This window comes from Lissotriton vulgaris, unplaced genomic scaffold, assembly GCF_964263255.1.
Source record: "Lissotriton vulgaris unplaced genomic scaffold, aLisVul1.2 SCAFFOLD_416, whole genome shotgun sequence".
NCBI lineage: Eukaryota > Metazoa > Chordata > Amphibia > Caudata > Salamandridae > Lissotriton > Lissotriton vulgaris.
This window is the reverse complement of record NW_028252728.1, coordinates 1,206,297-1,223,360: the sequence shown is the minus strand read 5'-3', so window position 1 is coordinate 1,223,360 and position 17,064 is coordinate 1,206,297. Positions and strand designations below refer to the sequence as shown.

Sequence of the window (17,064 nt, the reverse complement as noted above, 5' to 3'; positions counted from 1 at the left end):
CCTGCAACAGAACATCCCTTATATTGAAGAGGATGAAGACCATGAAGAGCCACTGGGTGAAGAATTCGAAATGCCAAATGATGATGATAGTGGTGAAGAGGAAGGAGCTGACTTGTGTCAAGATATCTTCTAATGAGCGTAAGTATGGTGTGAGATTTAATGACTTTGACTTTTGTAGTACTCTTGTGATGATGTGAAGAAGATATTAATGGAAAATAGTAGGAATATGAGGCTCTGGCAAAATCTGGTGAATGGTCTTTGTTTTGTTACTGTAGATATTTTTTGTGCCACAAATTTTGTATTGGACTTTTTTGCTACACATTTTGTATTGGACTGTGTTTTCTGGAAGCTAACTATGTGAATTGTGCCATATGTATGGTTTCATAGCTTAAGTCTTTGTTTTGGTCTGTTTTAGTTACCTTCACCATGGCATCTTCATTTGAACATTTCAGAGTTGTGACATTAGTAGGTATATGATGCTGTTCTGATGTACGAAGTAGGCATGGACTGTTCCTTGCAATGTCTGCCACAGAGTTTGGGTGTACAAAACCTGTACCAAACAGCTTCAACAGCAATATAATGGAAGTTACGAGTGTTCCATTGGACTTGTTAATGGTGATGTGGTGGTCCTAAGGCAAAACGTGTGCCATCATGTGCTCCAACACTATGCAGAGCTTGGCACAAATCATGCTATTCTGCCTTCACATTGTCTAAATCCTTACTGTTTATGAGCTGTATGTAGCTGTTGATATGTCCACACCTTGTAGGTCAAAGTGCTTGTGGCACACCACTGACATTTGTTTGCGTCATTCCACCAGATGAAGCAACACTGTATTGAAATGACCCTTTGCTCAGAAACTGTTGTACTGACCTGTCTATTTCTTGGTTTAAATGATGTGGGATTCCTTTTGTGAGGTAGGCGATATGGCTCCAGCTGATGATGTAAACCTATTTTATGTTGAAATTTGTATAGGATATTGTATGACGTGTCACCTCATTCCATGTTTTTAAGGTCTGAAACTGAATCTGTAATCACTGACACAGGAGTTATGTCTTATTTGCTATGTTTCTGACATCAGGCCAGTCTATGATTGTAACAATGGAATAAAGATGTTATAAGACCAGACACTTGTGTGTATGTGTTGGTGTGACATGGTTGTAATTCTGAGTTAAGCATTGCTTACATTCGACATATCCATGCTTACACAATACCTTGTTTTGGCACTCCTGAGTGGCAGTCTAAATTCACAAGGGAGTACATATACATTGGTAGATGTGAGAGATACTACAGGAGAAAATGAATTAGTAACTAGTGTATTTATTGCATTTAACAAGGAGAACATTATAAATGTTCAAAATAAAATGGGGAAAACCAAACATGAAGAAGTGAGTCATGGTGGATGAAACCATAGTTGGAGATGCCACATTGTCTGGTGTCCAAATTCCAACATACTACTCCCATCAGAAATGGAAAAGTGTCCAGGAATAGTCTACAAAATGAATGTGTTGCACATGGGAGGGAATTAGGTGCCAGTTTTCACACTAGCAGTGGTGGGTGTCTTGCCCTCTACACCTTCTGGATTTTTGCATGGATGTTCCCTATTTTTGCCAGGGGGATCCGCTGCTGCGAGGCATGGTGTCTGCAGACAAGTCTTCCTCTGACAGGGCCTCCCTTCCCATGGCTGCTGCAGATCTTGATGGGCTGGATGTACTTGGACCACAGGAAGGGGTAGATGCAAGTGAAATGCCCTGCAGAGGGTGGTGTTGATGCCCTGCAGCCCCCAACCAGGGAGGCCAAGTTGGTGTTGATACCAGCCACCTCCTGGTTTGTGTCACTTTGCAGCTCCTTCATTTCCTGGATTTCCATAAGTACCTGGCCCATCATGCCTTGGGAGTCCTGAAAGACTCCCAAGACTTGGGTGATGGTGGTCTGGGTGTCAGTGGCCCCAGTGTGCTCACTCAGTGGGCCCGTAGTTACCCTCCCTTGACCCCTAACCCCCACAGGGCTGTGCCCTTGGCCCAGGCTGCACCCTCCCACTGGTTCCGGAGTCTTCAGTGACTGTGTTGGTGACTGCTACCTCAGAATCCAGGAAAGGGGCACAAGATGTTGCTGACTGTGCTAAGTACACAGGTTGGGGGTCAGTGACTGGCTGTGTTGCTGCAGCTGGGGTAGGAGGTGTTGTTGTGGGCACAGTGAGCCCCGCTTTTGCCATCTGACCAGGCTGACCAGATGGGCCAGGAAGGTTATCCACGTCCAGCTCTCCAGGAGTGTTGTCATCAATGAGGGCTTTATCCTGGGGTGGAGTTGAAGTCTGTTCAGTGGCCAAGCTCTGGTCAGGTGCTCTGCCAGATTGACCTGTTGAGAAATTACAGAACATTGTTACTGTTAGAACTGTGATATCTACATCCACATTGTTTGTGTCACAGTACATAGAGACCTTGGATTAAGCTAAATAGGTAGAGACTAATATTGTGATCTATTTGCGTGGAATTGAAGTTCTTTACTAGATATTTGGTGACCTTCAATACATGTAGTAGAATTGAGGAGCTCATTATATGTGCTGATATGCTGCATTTTGGATTTTAGGATCAACATGATATCTCCTAAACATTTAACGCAACACAGTGTAGAAGTAACATGAATTTGACCATTCCAAGGCCCTAGTTGTGTAGAATACAGGCGCACACACAACTTCGTTGTATGTTTAACAATATTCATCGAATGTGTGATGGCATTCCGCAAGCCGGAATTATGCTGTGCCTTCACAGCGCCGTCATTAGAACAAATGTGTCTTTAGTACGCATTCGTTCAGCATACGCGTCGTTATAACGACTTGCCTTAGGGGGATACTGGATTTTGAAATAGGTTAATTTACTAATCCAACTCCAGTATGCGCAACAGCAGGGAAGGTGTTGGGCTTTAAATCCAACACCATTCCACCAATGCGTACTAAAAATTGCTCGTTCTTTAACCAGTGCTGTAAAGGCATAGCGGTATTCCAGCTTCGGTCTGAAGGATGTTTCCTTTATTCATCATTTGAGCAGTGCAGAGTCAAAGGGTCACCTGCCACTTATAATCAGATGAGTCCCCTTTATGTCTCACATATATTAGAGGTACACACGTAGTATGGTGTCGCTCATGCCATCAATGTTTCAGCTGACAATACCATCAATCAAACTAGTTAGACATGTCTCTGAGTAGAGAATTGCATGCACACTGCACAGTCCATGTAAGGTGAACTTCAGTTGTAACATTGTAGTCAAGTGAGAAGGGCAAAAAGACAATTACATTTTGGTTAGAGTTACAGTCACTGGGCCACTTGGTAGTTGTAGCCATTTCTAACTTGACTTATCTACACTTGAGAAATGGTAACCTGCATGTAAGGTGAACATCAGTTGTAACATGGCATACAAGTGTGAAGGGGCAAAACGACTATTGCATCTTGGTAAGGGTTACAGTCACAGGCCCTCCTGGTAGTTGTAGGCATTTCTAACTTGACTTATCTGCACTTGGCAAATGGTTCGTTCACCATACCTGTTGGCAACATGCATTTGGGATGGGCCATACATTTACATTTTGACACATATCATGGGTCCAGGGATGATTTCTTTCTGATTATACACTTACAGACAGCATTGCAACATGTGGCATGTAATGGAGATTGATATATGTGATATTATATGCAACAATGCACGTTAACACTGACAAACCAACATCTCTGATACTTTAAGAATTGCATGTTACGAAAGTAGATAGACAACACAATAGCAAAAGCAGAGTTGAGTTGAGTGCAACCAGGACCTTGAGGTATTGTGACAGTTAGTGAAATGTAACTTAACAGACTCCACTCCCCCAGGTGATCCTGTCATGCCCTCAGTATGTTGGATGGCCAAGACCTTCTCCTCCCAGGTAAAGAGTTGGGAGGGCCACTGCCAGTACTCTGGGTCTCCAGGTGTTGCTTGGAGGCCAGGGTATGCACTTTCAACCTCAGGTCGGGCTGCCTCATCCTAATTTCCAGCTGTGTGGTAGGATAGTACCAACAGCATTCACTCTATCGACTATCCTGTTCCAAAATTCAGGTGTCCTACCAAGAGGAGTATGTTGTACTTGGGCTCCAAACATTTGTGGTTCTACCCTAAAAACTTCATCCACCATGACTGACAGCTCAGCCTTCATGAAACTTGGATTTTTGGGGTGATTCATGACTATCAAATTAAGTGAGTGACAAATTATCAACAAAATCAAGGGAAATTAGTGAATAGGCTGCAACAAAAAAAGGGTGTGGAGAGTTCTACATGCGAAGATTAAATAAAGGACTGCCTTAACTGGAAATGCACAAAACTGTGGTGCCTGTCTTGTGGGCTGCAGGTGGGAAGCAAAGGATCATGGTTAGGAATGGGGTATGTTTTGTAGTGTGATTTCCAGTGGGTCCACTTGACCAAAGGACATCCACTGTGTAGTTTTTTAATCCATTGAATGGGCACTGTTGTGTTACTTTTCTGCGAGCGAACCGCGGCGGTCTCCAGCATTGGGGAACCGCCCCTAGGGAACCACTGTGTTGTTGTAAAAGGTTTGACTGGAAGCTGCAGCCCTGACGGCATCAGAGTATGAATCAACAACATTGCAGACCTCTACAGATGAGGCGGGAACCTCGCCGTTGACGCAGTCGGCATTTCAGGTTGCATGACTTGTAATACAGCAGGTGGAAGGCCGCCGGTAGTCAATTGTGCAATGGGCACTCGCATGCACGGCGGTCACAGCCAAAGGCTAGCGCTAGTGATATTGATGGTTGCGGCCCAATGGCTGTGTGCGGCGACGCTGATGACCGCATACATGGCGTACATGTACACAGTGGTTGGAAAAGATCACACTTGCCTCCTGACACTGCTGCTAGCAACACCTTCTCCATTTTAGCTGTTCACCACTTTAGGAGCAAACATGGCGCAAACTAGAAAAGAGAGAGCCCGTCCCTTCACTCCAGAGGAACTGGATACCCTTGTAGATAAGGTCCTTACCTGTATTCCTAGCCCCATGGCTCACCAGAGGAACAGGTACATTTCTCAAATTCATTTTTTAACTTAATTGCACTGCTTCCTTTCTGTTCCCAATGGCTACAATGTGCCTCTGAGTGTCACATTATGTTGATTGCATACATCATATGGCCCCCTACTAGGGCACACTTGTAATGGATTATGGGGCCCTGAGCTTTGTTGAAAGAAGGCCACCATTGGTATATGTGATGAGGGTGATTTGTGCTTGTGTTACATCCATATCTCTATGCAGGGCTCAAGTCCATAGTAGCTACAATGAGTTCTCAAATCACATCATGGTATATGTGCATTGTTATGTGTAGGGTTAACACCATTATCCATGTCTCTATACTGTTAGAAGCACTTTCAGATATTGTAATGATTTTATAATCTGGGTTTCATAGTGAAATAGGAGGATATGAATTTGGGTCCTCGCCATCCTTCTTCTTTATTAATAAATGAACCATATTCCCTTTATGAAATGACGCTGGTATAGGACCTCCCTCTAGCATTGTGCTGGCAACCAGTAAAAAATATTCAGCCAGAACGCCTAAAAAGACTTTGAAAAATTCAGCTGGGAAACCCTCTGACCCACAGTCTTTACCATTTGGAAGATTCCTGATAACCTCGGTCAATTCTTTGGAAAAGGGTCGCTCAATATTCCTCCTTTCTGCCTCTGATAACACCAGGATATTTTGTTCTAATAGAAACTTCTCAAGAAACTATCAGTTAGTTGGTTTTGTGCATAGATTTGTCTACTGTGCTCTAGCATAATTTCTCCCTCCCTTCCCGAATCCTTACTCCGAGTACTGGTGGTGCGGCATTTCAGAGTGTCAATCCTATTATTGGCAGCCTGTTCACATGCCTGCCAGGCCAGAAGCCTCCCTTTGAAATTACTTTCTTTGTACCCTTTTTGCATGTGGGTGCAATTTAGCTTTTCACATTTTTGCGTAGTATGCCTCACTTAGTACCTGTTTACCCTTATCAAGTTTTTTTTTATTAGATACAGATGGATTTCTTAGGAACAATTCATAACTTTGCTGCACATTTCTTTCTAAAGTTTGCTTTTGGAGCTTATCTTTTTTGGTATTTTCTGCACTCTTACCTATCACTGACCCTCGAATTTAGGACTTTAGAGTATCACATAGAGTACTAGAAGAAGCCGACCCATGATTCGTTATGAAAAACTCTTTATCTCAATTTCACAGAACTGCACCCATGCGTCATCTTGCAGATATTGCCTATTGAAAATCCAATGTCTAGAGTGTATTGGGGTTTTCCCTACCTTAGCCTTGAGAATAATCACTACATGGTCTCAAAAACATTATGGAGAGTTCAGAGCAGGTGGAAGACCTGAGCTTTGGAGACTAGAAAAAAATCTATCCGGGATTAAGTATGAAATCTACCGGAAAAGCAGGTATAAATAATTTTTGTAGGGACGGCCTCCCTGCAACGATTGATTAATCCTAGAGTTTTACAATAGTTTTGTATGACTTTTACTGGTTTTTGGCTTTAACTGTCTTTTAAATTTAGCAGAGGAATCAAATGTTGGATTTTGCAGAAAGTTATAAACCCCCCAATGATTACTTCACCTGGAATTAATAATAGGGATTGAAATAGCTCTTCATAGACCATGGCGGTATCTCTCAATCGAGGCATAACCATTGACAAACGTGAGGCATTTTGACCCCAGAGTACAGGTAACCTAGCACTACCTTCTGTTCTTACCAATAGAAAATTTACCACTTCTGCATCCAACCTCTTCCCCACAAAAATTACAGTGCAGTAGTGTGCTGCTTGGGAAGAGGAGAAGCCCCTGTATACTGCCCAGGTTTTTATCATAGATTATTACATCAATTTACCTGCCGGAATAAGGGTTTCCTGGATTAAAATCACTTATGGATTTTCATTTTTAATCCAAATTTCAATAGCTTGCAGTTTCTTTGTATTATTGAGGCAGTTAACATTGAGCGAGACTACCCTCAGGATTTTATTTATTATCATCTAATTGTTCTTATTCTAAAAATAAAACCAAGCTCAGTGCTGCAAGACCCTTACTGATCCCTTTATGGAGAACAGGGTCTTAATTAATTAAACCATACATCCACTCTATATCTGGAGCATATTCTAGACTAATCCCCAACATTTTCTGGCTAATGGAGCAATCAACACGATGATGATAGCCCCTTTAAAGGAAGATAGCATATTCATTGCAAACAATAAACATTTTGAACCACCATCCATAGTACAATTGTGCATGTAGTCGTATTAACAGATTTGCCACTTAATTGCATAATTGTTTCTCTTTATAACAAACATTTTAAGCTGCCGCCATCATCCTTCCCCACCTCTTGCCAGCACACTTCCCCGTCCCTTCTGGAGCAGTGGTGAGTGGTTCTTTTGCAGTAAGTGCTCCCTGAAATACGGTTGATTCCACCCTGACTTCTAGGCATCAGGGAGTCCCGATGATGAAGCAAGGAAATGCTTCCTCCCCCATGCATGAGTGGTGCTATCAAACTTCACGTAGGGCATACCATTATCCACGATTTGTAGACTGTTTTAGTTAGCTATAACCTCCATGTGGCAGACTAGGTAACCTAGGGAGTACTTATGGTGACACGAGTGGTTCTCTTCCCCACTCACACCTAACACTGCTCACAAGCCACTCTGGCACTGTGACACTGTATCTGTGCCCAATCGGCCCATCTCCTCCACTCCTCTCTTTGTCAGGTACCAAAAAAGTGAAGAAGCCAAGACAAGCCAAAAACAAAATCCATCGGGAGTAATCTAGCCACCCCCATACCAGAGAAGCATATTGCCCCGGCATCTCCGCTCCTCAGATAATAGAGATACTATAGACTAAGGCTTGCTATTTCAACCTCCCACCAGGTGATGACAATATCTTAACACTTAGCAGAGATCTGATGGAGCAATTCCTGTTTATCCGGCACATCACCAAATAAATGAAACTTCCCCTTAACCAACACTTTCAACTTAGATTGCTGAGCAATCATTGCCTGAGCACCCTGAGCTTTACAAAAGAAGACATTTTACTACTTATTACCACCGCCTGGCTTTGGATACTGACAAATCTGGAAATATGTGGCACTGGGGAACATCAGACATGGTGAACTGTCTCATTTTTATTGTCCGTTTCATTGCCTTAGTTAAGATTTGCTCTTTAATGCAACAGTCTCTGAAATTGACATGTATAGTGCGTGGAAAATTTCGATTTGGAGGCTGATACGATGGCACATGGTGCTCTCTAGTTATTGTCAGATCGGCATTTTCAGGTAAGACATGAGTTTTACGAAAGAGTCGACCCATTGGAGTGTATGTTGACCCTCGTGTACTTCCGGCACCCCCACAAAAGGGGAGATTGGCACGTCAAAAATGATTTTCCAACTCCTCAAGTTTAATTTTCTATTGTAGATCTTTGTTGTAAAAACATACCTATTTTCTGCTGCATCAGCATGACCCGATCCTCTAACTGCTAGATCCTAGTCTCTGCCTCTTTTAGCCTTTCCGGGATCTGAGCCAAAGCATCCTCAGTTTTAGAAAGCTGTGCATGCAAAGCACTATTTCTGTGGTTTGAGAGATTTTGAGATCCTTAATCTCTTCTAAAATGAGGTTAAGCATGCTTTTAGCGTCCCACTGTGTAGTTACAGGTGAACCGTCTCCAACCGCTGCTTCAATTGAGGGTTCTGGGAGTGACTCAGAATGTTCCTATTCACTCTGCTTTTTCGGATGCTTGAGATAAGGACAAGGACTTCTGTGAGGTAGATACAGATGGCTGCAGAGTAATGGAATCCTACACAAGAGGTTCACGGGCACTGGAGAGGAAGGTGAACAGGATTTCTGAAGCTTCTGTTTCTGTACTCATGGGTAACCTAGTCTTAGTGAACAAAGGATACTCTTTAATCTTTACAAAGGCAGCCTCTAACCGTAGCATAGGGTACGTGACACTGTGGACTTCCCTCCTAGCTGCTGGTTTTGCAGATCCATGCAAGTTATTTCGTTGTCAGCACTGCTAGCATTGCTGGCATTACTTATAGCTAAGTCCTCTGTCACTTTGTCTTACAAACTTTGATATTGGCCTCCATCTGCCATTAATGGGAAAGATAAAGATATAATTATATGCTGACGATATTATGTTAATTCTTGAGTTCAGTAGGGGCGTACAAGAAAAGCTATGTGAGACTTTCACACGATTTGAGCAACTGAGAGGCTGTAAGATTAATAAAAAGTAGACTGAAATAATATTATGCGGGTGCAACCCAGACATTTTGCATTCAGATATCATCTCATGTGTCAATTCATACCCAAAATGATATCTAGGAATTACGTTTTCATCATGGATCGAGGATGTGCATGCTCTTAATTTCTCTTCACTGCTTTTAAAAATACAACATTTATTTTCATGTTTGAATACTCTCCCCTTGACAATTTTAGGGAGGATCTCTCTGATCAAAATGTCTATTTTCCCAGCTGTTTAACTTTTTATTCTTTGCTATAGCATGTGTCCTAACTACATCCTTTTTTTAAAAAGGTCGAGTCTATGTTTAAGTCCTTAATTTGATTATCGATTTGATTTGATTATCGGATTTGTAGAGCGCACAAATGCCCTTGGGCGTCTTGGCGCTAAAAATGACTTAAGACTGCCGGTGGTGGTAGAAGAAGAAACGACACAGGTGCCCGGAACCATTTTGAAAAGAGCCAGGTCTTTAGGGACTTTCGGAGAGATAGCAATGATGGGCTGCTTTTTATTGCTACTGGTATCTGATTCCAGGTCTTTGCTGTGTGCAGAACAAAGCTTCTCGCCCCATATTAGTTGTTTAAATCTGGGGGTCTTGAGTAGCATAGCACTGCTATACCTGAGAGTCCTAGTTGGGTCATATTGTTTTAGGTTGTTTTTCAGAAAATGGGGGCCTGAACCATGCAAGGCCTTATATGCCAGGCACGCTGACTTAAATTGAATTCTCTTCTCTGTTGTTAGCCAGTGGAGACTGCTCATTCTGTGGACCACTGGCTCAAATCTGGGTATGTCCAGAACTAGCCTGGCTGCAGCGTTCTGGAGGCGCTGGAGTTTTAGTAGTAGCTGTTTTTGAAGCCCTGCATACAGAGTCCATTAATGATCTTCTCTCACCTACTAGGATGTTAAAAATGTTAACGTTCCCTCTACCAGCAATCACTGTAGCTGGTGAGCCACCCCAGATGGGTGAGATATAACAGTTTGTCTACATACCATGGTGTTTGACTATCCATCCTGCTTGCTTAGCCCATAGATGTGCCACTCGCCTGCCACTTATTTCTATCTCTCCACTGTGCCTGTCACCTGTGATTTTAACTAACAGCACGATTAGAACTATATTGCATTCTGTTTATATAGAGGATTTTATATTAATGTATATCATTTTGTTTTCTAGGTCGTTATTACTATGAGGTACCTCGCTGTTAGGTTGCTAGAGTGTTTGGGTTACCCTTGATACTAATGAGAACCCAACCACTGTGTCGATAGTTATTTTATTAATGGTCCTGACAAATTGCCAGTTGATCTTTTGACAACCCATGCAAGAAACATGTTGACCTTTACTCTATAGCCACCGCTGAACATTATACCAGTGGTGTGCCATTTCACATTTTAGCTGGGAAAAGTGCACTCACTGATTAAAATTAATTTGAGTACCACTGAATCCTGTTTTAAATTTTCCTCATATTTCCCTCATACCCTTCACACTCATATACACTACCAGGCCCTATACTTGCACCACAACCTATGGCTTTGGGAATAAAAGGCCCTCCTAGGGTGCTTGTCATGCATTGCAATGCCGGCCTGACGAGGAGCATGCCCTATGATGAAGCATGCCACCCAGCCGGGTGTGTGAGGGCCCTAGTTCCTAAAGTGGGAGACACCCCCTCCTTCTTTTGGATAGTTTATTGTACCGACCACTCCTGTACTTTCCTCCAATGAAGTGCATACCTTTGTTTGATTATGTATACCCTACAGGCATGTATGCTGGACCTATAAGTGCCCCCAGTCCCTCTTTCTTTTGATATAACAGGGTTGAGGTTAGTCATCAGATGACCACAAAAGTATGTATCCATGCTATAGTTGTGCGTCGCATGTGACATGGACACATGTAATATGTTAACTCATGATGAATGCTTATGCTAAATGTCAACGTAATGTGTATCAAGCTGAAAGTTATTCCCAAACTTCTAGTTACAATCTATTTCTACATCTATTGCATCCATACAGGTCAACGCCCATCAGAAGAAGGCTATTTGGAGAGCCATCGCCCGGAAGGTGTGGACCATGGGGGTCTATAACCAGCATAGTGCCCACTGCCGAAAGAGGTGGCACTGGACCAGAAATTCATGGAGGTCCAGGTGGGCAAGTCCTCCCAACATGGAAGGGGTGCGCACCAGACCCTGATCACCCTGATGGCCTGCATACTGGCAATGGCCTACCTGGACCTTGATGGGCAGTTGAGGGACCAAAAGCAGCAACCAGGGGTTGAGTCTGGCCAGAGTCATACTGTCAACTTGCCAACTTTGAGTGCTACAGACTGGCATTTCACCAACCATATTGGTGGGGGCACATGCGCCACACACAAGAAGAGTCATTGTTAGTGTAAGTGTGCTAGTACGTTCATGCTGCTGTGCTTATTGTCTTTCTGACCTGGAAGACAGCAGACTCCTGTCCACATCCAATTCTCCCCTTTTGAGCAGACACCTGGCTGAGTGAAGTGAGAAATCATCTCATGTGCTCTGTAAATCTGGACGACAATTGTACCACACAGACAACTGGTCATGCTAGTGTGAGGAGTGATGCACTCTTACTACTGTCTCTCATGTGATTGGGGCCCTATTGCATTTGACATGACATAGTGTTCACTGTACATGCTGTGACTGTACTACAGTTCCCATTGGTAAGTACTGGTTATACATTGAAAGGTGACATCAGCATTAGTGCTGACATGTTGGTCAGTGTGCATTTGGCAGTTGATGATTCATCTGCAATAGTGTTTCGAAACACTCATTCACTGACTGGTGACATGCATGAGGGAGTGAGATGTAGAACTGTGGGGAACAAATGTGAGTGTATACACTGATCCCTCCAAGACAATCTGAGTATGCAATACCAAAGAGTGGTGTGATGTGCCTGCCCATTGGGACTCTAGTGATCCGACATCTTCATTTAATAGATGTTCAGGGACACCCAAAACCTTCAAAGGTCTATTGACTTGGGGATATTCATTCTATCACCTGAGTCATCACCTGTACCAAGCAGGATTGGGGATGTTCATATGGCTATATAGAGTGTTGAACTGTGTGAATTCATCTCACAAATGGTATGACCTCTATGTATTCAGGGAACTATATGTGACAGATAGCTAAACCATGTGTCCAAATTTCAATTGACTTTTCAGATAGTGGTCCTATGATGCAATTTGGAGCGTAGTGTCATCAGTTTGCAATGAGCATTTGCATGTGACATGATGTCTGCCACAGCAGTAATTGATGGTACATTGGTGTTCAACTTAACCTTCATGACATCATGATGTGTGAGGAGTAATAGTTAAACGTATTTGATTCTGGACCTTGTGCCTTGGATCCATCCTATTTGGTTACAACATTTACAGTGGTGTACAACAAGGGCCAAAGTATGCAAGGTGATCAACTATCCTAGTATGGACGGAAGGATGGAGTGTTGCCAATCCCATCCATGTATTTGGCCTGTATGGGGTTCTGACATGAGTGGACCCAACTGTTTACAGTTTATGTAGCATGCATGCATGTGTTCATGTTAACTTGGTAACCTATGGAGTAAACCATGAAGGTGGTGTGATATGTGGACTTCTTCAATGTTCTACGTTGATTTATGATGGCCAGGTGTGCAAATGCAGTTGCAATTAACCAATGTTACATGCCATTTCAGAGACATCCAGGAAAAACGAAGGAGAAGGGGACAACGTCGGTGGGAACACAGCTGGTCACAGCGGTTCTGGGCGTGAGGTGTCAGGCAATGAAGGAACCCAGTGACCAGGCGGGTGTGGGGAGTGCCCTGGAGGACAGCAGCCAAAGCTCATCTTCATCTGGCGGACCCCAGTGGATCAGTCCCACCTTCATCCTTGTCCACCACCTCGAGTTCCATTACCATTCTCCCTGTTGTCCCATCACAAGTTGGCCTTTTCCGCTGTCCTAGTAAGGGGGCAGTCTCCTTCATTTCAGGCACCTTGCCCCTACCCCTGTTAGCCCCGTTGCCCTGAGTGAGAAGGCTATTGAACTCCTGACGGTCAAACTGCAGTGCTGTATGGTATCCAGGGGCAAAGCACTCATCTGACCCAGATGGTTGCTCACCTGGAAGACATTCACACTGCCATGTCTATGCTACAGAGATCTTTTCAGGCTCTGGCCTCCTCCCTAACGGCAACCTCCACCCATCCTAAACTTCCACATCCCCTCCTGCACCTTTCCCACACTCCCTTTTTCCATACCTAACACAAGCACATGCATGCCTAAGCTTGCAGATAGTACATCAGATACAAGCACCACACAGAAACACAAGACATCCAAGAAACTCAAACATACATGAACACATCAGACACACACCTTCCTGACCACCCCCAGCATACTCCCAGGTACCACAACAATACATACAGAGCCCTCCGTAGGCACACCCAAACCTGCAGACACCACACCAAAACACACTGATCCCTCCACAGACACAATCATTCCCGCAGAAAACAATACCAACACATACTGACCCTTCCACAGACACAACCATGGGGAGAGGATGCGGCCTAACTGCTAGGGCAGTCGACCTAGAAGCTGGGGAAACGGGTTCGTGTCTCAGCAGGGATGCTCAAATACATGTGATTCTGCGCAAATCACTTAATCTCCCTGTGCCTAACAAAATGAATGTGTACGTCTGCAAAGCAACTGGTGCTCATGTATGGCACTCTGATACCTTCGGGTCTAGTTCGTGCTATATAAAACTCCCTCCAAAAAAAACATACCTGCAGACACCTCACCAACACACACTGAACTCTCCACAGACACAACCGTACACGCTGACACAACACCAATGCACACTGACCTCTCCACAAGCAAAATCATGCCCACTGACATCACAGCCAGAGACCCCTCCACAACACCCAGCACATCCAACCAAAAAATGCAAACTCTCACAGTCACGCACACAACAGACACCAACAAAACACATAGTGCAGGCAGCAGACCAAGCTCACACTTTCACTCCCTCTTCCTTCCAATCTGAACTCCATCCCAAACACTCTACCCATTTTCACTGTGACTCTCACTTCTTTGCCTTGTCCTTACCCCTGTGAAACCCAACCCTGCCTCCCAAAGTCCCAAATACCCCTCCCACACCCAAAACCGTCCATTCCATTTCCCACTCCAGCCTTGAAAAACAGCCTCCCCACCCCCCTGAACCCAGCCCAAAAGAATAAAAAGAAAAAAGAAACTTATAAGGCTAAACCCACCCCAAAACCCCCCAAACCCAAGATGTCCCCTCCCCCCCCCCCCAAGGACAACTCACTCGCCCCTAAACCCCTGCCCCTCCTTTACCAAGTACCATCTTCAAGGTGCCTGCTATGCCCAATGGATGCCCCTTTGTGAGGAGGTTCCCTGGCAGTGTCAGTAAGGGCAGGTTTGGTATGACAGACTTGTGCTGGCTGTGGCATGAATGAATAAATGGACTGGCTACATGTTTTTCACCCACAGAACAAAACGTTTCTTAGCTTTGTAGACATTGGTCCTGCCATTACTTTTTGAACTATTTGATGTTATTGTATAGTTAGTGATATGTGAGTACAGTTGTGTTTGTTTCATCCCTGATTGCTGACTAAGTTGAAGTGGCTAGTATGATATGCCCTTGGAGCCAGTGCTAGAGTTACACAGAACAAGGGGAAATGTTGGATGGATGTCTATGTGGGATGACATCCAAATGGGGCAGACATTGCATTGGGTGACATGTTATGTGCAGTGCTTAATTTGTAAAATATGAAGTGCAGGTGCTCAAATCTTTGTAGGTTACTATGTGGGACTGTGGGAAACCCACAGCCAAGGTAGTGCACAGCTTGTGGACAATAATGTCTCTACTGAATTTTTAAATAAAGTTTTAGAACAGGTTACACAAAGTATTCAAAGTAAAGGTGCTTTTATATGCATATTGCCATTATCGAATTATCATTTCACAAAACCATATGAACATGATTATGAACATTAAATACATGCTGATAAACACATTTGTAATATCGTAAATAACGAATTCTTCAAATGTTTAAATCATGTACATTTGTGAATGTAAAAAATAACAATATGAGCTTCAAAAAGTTCCAAAGTCCCAATGCATTTCGGGTTCATGGTATTGAACCCTTCGTCAGGGGAATACGATTCTGTCAATTGAGGTGTCTTCTCAATAAAGTTTCAAATATCCACAGTGATCTATGACACACCAAAAAGGCAGTGAATATACTGCTTTGATATTAGGGTTTGCACTCAGGGTTAAAAGTAGGTGCATGTAGAAAAAATAAAATTATGGTGTGTTATTCTTTACAAAAAGAGAAATATATCCTTACTGATAGAAGTCACCCAAAGACGTGATAGGTATACATGATGTGTATGCCATTGCCCATCTTAGTTTACAAGCTAAAAACAACAGTATGTAATGCGCTTGCCTTAGGAATATTACGTCGGGTGTGAGCAGGTCTCGCTGGTGAGCAGCTTGAAAAACTAATAAATAAAGAACCGCATTTTAGAAAAAGTAATGCCCTTTGAAACAAAATCCGGGGAACGTCTAAAACGCTCTCACCTTTTGCCGGGGAAATTTCTACTGCCGTCAATGCTCGGGAAGTAGACAGATTCAATGGTGCTCAAAAAGTACAACGGAGCTGAAAGAATATGAAAGGGCACAGTGTCAGATGTCGGAGTGCGCCATGGAAAATAAATAAGAGCCATGAGGGTATTAATTCTCGTGGCACCTACCCAAGTTGGATGAACGTAGCGGAGCTGCAAGATAACCCGTCCGTGCGGAAGTAGTGAAACGCCGGTATGGACAAATGCCCCATGATGCCTTGCAGTTTTAAAGAAACACTGTCAGATTCAGTGTAGCGTGGACGTGTTTACGTGATGAGAAAGGAAAGAGCTGCCTGATAGAAACGATAGCAGTTTTTACAATAGAATAAAGGACAAGTAGAAATTACCATTGAGTTAGTATGTATGAGTACATATAAAACAATGAAGGAGGGTGTCATGTGACTGGGTGGGGAAGAGTACCGAAGGGCAGAAATCAGTGAAGTTGTTATGGAAATGAAGTGACAGAATCTATGAGAGAAAGTACCGAAGGGATGCTAGGTAAAAGGAACAAAAGTGGAGTAAGAGAAATTAAAAATTATGAAAAAAATTATGAAAAAATAAAGGAAAAGAGAAGGATAGTTGAGTGCAAATCCTTTACAGGTTACAGACAATAATACATGGGTTCTCTTGTGTTACTGTTACAGGAAACATAACATTTCGTAATGATCATTGAGCCCGTGGGGGGCTACCGTACATAATGTCTTGATCCAATGTGTTTCTCTGCGTGCTAAGGATGTATTTATATCAATCCCTGAACAAACGTTAATTTGCTCTAAGACAGTGAAACGCAATTGGGGTATGGGGTGTCCTGCTGCTTCCCAGTGTGAGGCTAAGGGAGAAGTTGTGTTCTTATTTCTGATTCTACTTTTGTGCTCGATTATACGAGTTTTAATTTTTCTGCTGGTTTTGCCTATGTATATAAGGCCGCAAGGGCATTTGATAGCATATATGACCTTGTCTGTATTGCAATCAGAATTGTGTTTTAGTTTGATTGGATTGCCCATTTGTGGGTGCATGAAGTTATTGCCTGGGATCACATTACTGCATTGTCCGCAGTTGTAACATTTTGTCATGCCTTTAAAAGCTTTAGTTGTCTCTATCTGTCGGGGCTTCAGAAGTTCCTGCAGATTTTTTGACCTGTTATGTGCA

The 17,064-nt window shown here is 43.3% G+C and overlaps 1 long non-coding RNA gene across 1 annotated transcript; it reads right to left on the bottom strand.

Moving 5' to 3' along the window:
- Positions 1–1,304: 1,304 nt before the first annotated feature.
- LOC147662055 (uncharacterized) lies at positions 1,305–16,117 on the bottom strand. The gene is made up of 3 exons (XR_015305990.1): positions 16,045–16,117; positions 15,872–15,950; positions 1,305–2,356 (listed from the first exon to the last, which is right to left on the bottom strand). It is a non-coding gene; the product is annotated as an uncharacterized LOC147662055 (long non-coding RNA).
- Positions 16,118–17,064: the final 947 nt, after the last annotated feature.